The sequence below is a fragment of the Oryctolagus cuniculus genome, chromosome 7, assembly GCF_964237555.1.
Source record: "Oryctolagus cuniculus chromosome 7, mOryCun1.1, whole genome shotgun sequence".
Taxonomy (NCBI): domain Eukaryota; kingdom Metazoa; phylum Chordata; class Mammalia; order Lagomorpha; family Leporidae; genus Oryctolagus; species Oryctolagus cuniculus.
Window position 1 is genome coordinate 67,883,878 of NC_091438.1, and position 7,489 is coordinate 67,891,366.

At 36.2% G+C, this 7,489-nt stretch overlaps 1 long non-coding RNA gene across 6 annotated transcripts in view; it reads left to right on the top strand.

The window, feature by feature from the left end:
• LOC103350108 (uncharacterized) overlaps positions 1-5,468 on the top strand; it is a 30,680-nt gene extending 25,212 nt beyond the window's left edge. For 5 of the 6 annotated variants that reach the window (XR_011390133.1, XR_011390136.1, XR_011390135.1 and 2 more), the window contains one exon: positions 652-5,468. This is a non-coding gene — a long non-coding RNA (uncharacterized lncRNA). The remainder of the gene's footprint in view (positions 1-651) is intronic. The other variant, XR_011390134.1, reaches the window with a different exon arrangement.
• Positions 5,469-7,489: the final 2,021 nt, after the last annotated feature.

Here is a 7,489-nt window from a genome sequence, read left to right on the forward strand (position 1 = left end):
TGAATGACAATTAAAGTGGCTATGGGAAGCAGCCAGGAAAATCTTTTGAAAAGTGTGTATTGGATTATGCAACCTCCACATTTAAATCCAAACACTGAGTTTGTGGTCATATTCACAATAAATCTTAAATAATTATTGTATGCAAAAGGGATTTCAGGATCTGTCCCCTATTCTAGCATTATTGCTTACTTACTGACATCCTTGATATATTTTCTTTTCTTGTTTGCTTGTCTATTTGTTTTAAATATGTATACTCACTTCTGTCACAAGTCTTTGAGGTGGCTGCCCCTTTTGCCTGGAAAATTTGTTCATTTCACTTACTTAGACAAGTTACTGCTGTAAAACATTAAATTTCTTCACCACATCAGGAAAAATTTCCATAATTCTGGATTGAAGAGATTTTTTACTATTCTGTCATATTTATCAAGACCTCATGTTTTCAATACTGTTTATTTGTTTATAGACACAATAACTAAAACAGGGCACAAGTAAAGGAACATTATCCCTTTTGTACAGTTATTCTCAGCTCATTAATATATGCATGATAATGTATGTACCTAATAAGCACCAAAAAGAGTTGATTTGTTGGTTAAATGTATGGTATCCATTAACAAGTTTCATTTTAACTTATATGCTATTTTTTTTTGACAGGCAGAGTGGACAGTGAGAGAGAGAGAGACAGAGAGAAAGGTCTTCCTTTGCCGTTGGTTCACCCTCCAATGGCCGCCGCGGCCAGCGCGCTGCGGCCGGCGTACCGCACTGATCCGATGGCAGGAGCCAGGTACTTCTCCTGGTCTCCCATATGCTATTTTAAATACTCCTAAAATAATATCTTGGTAGAGTAACTATTCTGCATATTTAGAATATTGTTGGAGCTCAACTTTCTTCCTTCTTGAATTTTGAATGTGTAAGGCAAGTAATGTATTACTTTCAGTTGAAAGGTAAGCAATGTAAAAGACACATGGAGCAATGTTACACTTTAACAATAATTTAAAAGTGTGATGTACAACATATTCTTCACTTAATTCTCATAATAACCAGAAAATGTGAATATAATCTACAGACCACAAAAACTGAGACTGTGATTTAATCACATGTTTTTCTTTTAAATGATTTTCTCGGTCATTCCAATGTTACTTGTAACTGAATAATTTTTATTACAGCATATTGTCTACTTTAAAATGGCCTTTATCACATCCATTGAAATAAGTCAGTTTTGTGGCAACTCCTTACTTCATAACATTTGGGAGAAAAGGTGTGAAAAACTACAGCCTACTTTGAATATCTGTTTTTAACACAGCAGTCTTGTTTAAATGGTAATTCATATGACCTTTATCACAGGTCACTCACAGTCTGACCAGGTGAACTATATATATACCCACTGATTTCTGTTGTAAATATTCTGTGTGGATAGATGAAGGTGAGATAGAGAGTAGTGACTGTAGATGGATAAGGATCTCTCTGTGGCATATCATGTTATAATTTTTTCCCCAGAGATTAAGATCTGGCCATGGCAACCATTTGGGGAGTGAACCAGCAAATGGAAGATATCTCACCTCTCTCTGTATCTCTGACTTTCAAATAAATACATAAATCCTTAAAATAAAAAAAAAAAACTCCAATTTAGAGAAAAATCTATTCAAATGATTTTGCCTCTCCCCTCCATTTCAAAGGTGATTTCTTTGTTATTAGTTGTTGAGTTATGCGAGTCTTCATATTCTGCTTCATATTCTGCATGATAGTTCCTTCTCAGATATGTGATATGTGAATTTTGTCTCAGCATGTGAGTTAGTTTTTTCCATTATTCACAATGTGCATTGAAATATAAGAGGTTTTATTTTTGTGATGCCAAATTCACATTCCTTTTCTTTTTAAATTTGTGCTTTTAAAGTCTTATTGAAGAAACCATTGTCTAAGTAAATGTCACTAAGATATACTCAATCTTTTTCTTCTAAGAGTTTTATAGTTGTAGTTTTTACTTTTATGCCTATGATCTATTTGGATTAATTTTGCAGATGATATCATGTAGAAGTCCAAATTCAGTCTTTGAAGGTGATTTTCCAGTTGTCTTGTTCTTGGGTTGCAAAATCTTAAAATCGATTAGGAAAATGTATGACCTATCAAAATGATATTGAATTAAATTAATTTAAACCCTATTTCTCTCCTAAAATTTCATGAGATGCATCAAAGCATTTGATAGCTTAATAGGAAAATGCCAGGGAGGCATAATATCCACCTCTTCAAGATAGATGCTCCTTACCTGAAGTGTCTATTTCCATGGAACACTGCAAAATGGTATGGGCATCTCAAGCATGAAGTGGCTTTGGGGAAGTCAATAATTTAGAATGTCAGCTCCACAGAATTCAGCTGCCTTTGAAATAGAATGGTTTGATCACACATTTACACTTTCAAATTGGAAAGCCCAAGAAAGCCCTATCAGCCAGAACACTGCCAGAGGATCTTACAGCCAAATATCAATATATTATATCAATATCAATATAATAACACAAATAGTTTCCTAGGATGCACTTTCAGCCTCCTTGGAAAACAGGTATACTTTTGTTAGAATCTGCCATGGAATTCATGGTTCAATCACACTCTCCACCAGGATCTCTTATACCCCACAAGCCTGTCATTTTTCACCAGCCAATTTCTATTTTAATTCTCAGTTTAAATGTCAGTTCCTCAAACAAGTGCTTCCATAATGGCTCAATTTTACTAAACTTATATGTGATTTTTACTTAAGAATATTTTATAGTAGCCTATTATTTGCCTTGAAATGACACATTGACATGTTGAAAATATTTATAAAAGCTAGAACTGAAACACAAGTAGGCTCAACGACTGGGAAGTCAAATGCTTTGCTTAAACCTCAGGTGCATCACATACTACTCATGTGATCATAGTCATGGTAGTTAGCTGTTCCTCAATTTCTTCATTCTATAAAATGGGAAACATTGTTAACTTAGATAAATACAGAGTAAAGGAAGCAGTGCATTGCCTGTATATAACTACTAGCAATCAATATTATGTTCATTCCTTCTTTTTTTTATATTTTCTACTTTTCTATAGGTTCCACAAGGGAAATATACATGCTTTTTTGTGTTCTGTGATTGGTGCCTATCACACTCCTTGATATATAAGAGGTGTTCAAATTATTTATTGGTGTTATTGAGTATGGCATATTCAAAATTGGTTGGTGCTATGGAGATCTGAGATCTCATCTTTTGTTATAGTTAGATAATCACTCATCTTATGTATATTTTCCCACCTTTTATCATTTAGCTTTAGTCAATTTTTAAAATATAATCATGGTTACCATGATGTTTTCATTTCTTTTTTTTTTTTTGCTTAAATTATACCTTTAAGCAGAAGTTCTATATTGATTATCTACTTGCTCAAGGACAGAGTAGACAGAGAATGTAGAAAATAGGGTGTGAGCAAGTCACTTTCAGAATGTGTGCTCATAACATTCCATTCCCCTGTGGGGAGCAGCCCGGACTGGACTGAGTTACTGGAATTAAGACTTATTCTATGCATCTGCTCTCCCACAATATGGCGCTGGGAGAGAAGTAAACAGCTTCCGCACAGCTGCCTCCAGTTCAACCAATAAACTGTAGGACTTGCTACTGATTGGAGGAGAGCAGCGTGCTCGGCGTGTGGGCAGCCGAGTTGGGATTGGCGGAGGAGGACTATAAAGGAGGAGAGAGACGGCATGCACCAGGAACATCTATGGGGAACATCTAGCTGAAGGAACACCTGTGCAGCCCCCAAGAAGAGCCGGCCGGCGGTGTGCCGCTCCCCTGCGGAAGTGGGGATGTGGCCAGGGGGAACTGCCCTTCCACGGAGGTGGAAGGGATAGTAGCCAACCCGGGAAGAACCAGCAGCAAACCCGGGGAAGGCCGAGCAGACGAAAGAACAGCGCAGGGTCCTGTGTCGTTCCTCCACGAAGAGGGGGAGCGACATTCCCCTCCTGCTTAATCACCTGGGGACATATTTTTGTACTATCCCACAACTCCCAAACCAGTTCCATGTGAGCAGAATGTTTGCAAGGTTCAAGTGTAGTCCCTTATGTTTCAAGATTGTATGAGTATCTTCAAAAAGTTCATGGATAATGTGGACACTATGAGAAACAGTGACTTGATCAGCTCTTGTCCTGATGGTTGATGTACAATGTAATACTTTATCCATTTTAGTATTTTTTTTTATGTTCTAGTCCCATTGGTTGAACTCTGTAATTAATATACAATTATTCTTAGGTGTTTAAATTTTAACTGAAAAGTGATCCCTGTTAGGAATTTGGAAAACATTATGCTGAGTGAAATAAGCCAATCCCAAAGGGACAAATACCACTTGTTCTCCTTGATAGGTGACAACTAACTGAGCACCAAAAAGGAAACCTGTTAAAGTGAAATGAACACTATGAGAAACGGTGACTTGATCAGCCCTCACCCTAACTGTTGATGAGCAACTTGATATGTTATCTCTCTTAGTATTTTTTTTTGTTTGTTCTACTTAATACTTTTGGTTGAATACTGTAATAAATACATAATTCTTCTTAAGTGCTGAAACTTAACTGAAAAGTGATCGCTGTCAAATGTAAGAGTGGGAATAAGAGAGGGAAGAGATGTGCAATTCGGGACATGCTCAAGCTGACTTACCTCAAATGGTAGAGTTAGAAACATACCAGGGGACTCGAATTCAATCCCATCAAGGTGGCATGTACCAATGCCATCTCATTAGTCCCAGTGATCAACTTCTGTTCACAATTGATCATAAGGATAGGACTAAGAACCAAAGGGATCACATAAACAAGAATAGTGGCTGCAAATACTAGCTGATAGAATCAAAAAGGGAGAGAATGATCCAACATGGGAAGTGATATACACAGCAGACCCATAGAATGGCAGATGTCCTAAATAGCACTCTGGCCTCAGAATCAGCCCTTAAGGCATGGGGATCTGGCTGAAATGCCCATGAGAGTATTTCAGGCATGGAAAGCCAAGACACTCTGGGGAAAAAAGAAAAAGAAAAAAAAAAAAAAACCTAAATGAAAGATCTCTGTGAGTGAGATCCCCGTGGATCAAAGAAGGAGGTACCTTTCTCTGAAAGGAGGAGAGAACTTCCACTTTGACCATGGCCTTGTCTAAAAATTATCAGAGTCAGTGAACTTATGGGGCTTCCATAGCCTTGGCAGCTCATGACAAGAGCCTAGGGTGATTACTGAGGCCATAAACAAGAGTGTCCATTTGTTAAGTCAACAACAGGAGTCACTGTGCACTTACTCCTCATGTAGGATCTTTGTCCTTAGTGTGTTGTACATTGAGATTTAATGCTATAACTAGTACTCAAACAGTATTGTTCACTTTATGTTTCTGTGTGGGAGCAAACTGTTGAAATCTTTACTTAATGTATGCTAAACTGATCTTCTGTATATAAAGAGAATCAAAAATGAATCTTGATGTGAATGGAAGGGGAGAGTGATTGGGAAAGGGGAGGGTTGAGGGTGGGAGGGACGTTATGGGGGGAAGCCATTGTAATCCATAAGCTGTACTTTGGAAATTTATATTCATTAAATAAAAGTTTAAAAAAAAAGAAAATACTAACCACAAGTTTAAAAAATGTTCTACCGAAATAAATTCATCCTTTAATTTCATTTTTCCATAAACTGTTTAAAGACTCACATATGTTTTAGTTTAGTCTAGATTTGTTTGATCATTGTTGGGATGATTTTTATCAACAGTTACAGTCATTTAGGACCAGTGTTACCTTTTTTGGAAAGGTGAGCCTTATATTTCTACATTCTCTTTCAGTCTATTAGAAATTTTTCCATAACTTAACAAATATATTTTCTTTAGTTGTCTTGTGTTTTAATACTTCTTATGAAATTCAAGAGAAATAAAACTTTAGCTAATTCAAGCTACTCTTAGTTTACTTACACATTTTCCTACTGGATGTTAAAACCTTACAAATCAAGGATACTTGTACAGTCTTCTAAGTTATAAATATTCAATAAATAATCATTGAATATCTTATATATAAGTTAAATATGCACATATATGTGGAGATATCAAGTCCATATGCAGATCTGAAGTTTAATAAACAGAAAATTTATAATTAAACATTTTCATAAAAAATATTCAAAATTATATCACAATTACAAATATACGACTTAATAAATATGCCATAGTGATGAATAACAGATTCGTTAATTTTGTTTAAGAATATGTCTCTATGTCTTTAAAGTAATAGAGTTCAGGATGGTGACTTTATAATACCCCACTTAACACCCACCAAAGATTATGGTCATAAACCTCTTTGAAAGTAATCTCCATTATCTCTTTTAGCTGGTTTCTGTGATTTGGATACAATACCCAGATTTTTTTAAGCTTTCAGCTTATTCATCATGCTGTCAGGTAAAACTTCATCAAAGGTTTCTTTTCAAGAAATCAAAGGAACTGACTTCATAGATACATGCTATATATACATATGAGAAGCTGAACTCATTTAATGACATTTCTAGTTGAAGTTATTAATGCATAATCTGACTGGGTCTTTATGGCAAACTGTGATTTCAAAAGAAATCAGAGCTATTCTTTCTCTATTCATCTCTAGTCATAAAAATATATATTTTAAAAATTTATTTATTTTTGAAAGGCAGAGTTACAGAGAGGCAGAGGCAGGGGGAGAGAGAGAGAGAGAGGTCTTCTATCCACTGGTCTACTCCCCAAATGGTCACAATGGTTGGAGCTGAGCTGATCTGAAGCCAGGAGCCAGGGACTTCTTTTGGGTCTACCACGTGGATTCAGCGGCCCAAGGACTTGGGCCATCATCTACTGTTTTCCCAGGCCACAGCAGAGAGCTGGATCAAAAGTAGGGTAGCTGGGACTCAAAGCAGCACCTATATGAGATGCTGGAAGTGTAATTGGCAGTTCTAACCATGCCACACTATGCCACAGTACTAGCTCCATAAGATATATTTTTAATGTATTCGGAAAAAAATGTACATTGTATTGATATTTTGAAAATTTTTATCACTGATGTACTTCAAGATTTTGCAAGTAGTTGGGAAAAATATTCAAATTAAGTTGTTTTAATAATTTGAATCGCATTTTACATTTTAATGTATTTTAGATTAATGTCATACTGTCTTAAACATATAATTTCTGTGTTGTGTGAAACTGGCTATTTAGCATATAGTCTTTAGTGTGACGGATTTATCACTTTTATATATTAAGCTCCACGACAATGATTCAAATAAAGCATTTCGAATAAAACAAATGTAACAGCCACAAGGAAACCCAGCACACAATGTTTTAGGTTATTTGAAAAGCCTGATATAAACCTCCTGTGTCAAATCTGAGGCTCTAAGCTTCCTAGTCTTCAGGTTGCACTCTTGGGCCCTGGAGGCAGAACCTTGAACACAACCCCAGCTCTGAGACTTAAGGATCATAGGTGCTCCACCATGCCACCAGCCTTTCAGGACCTG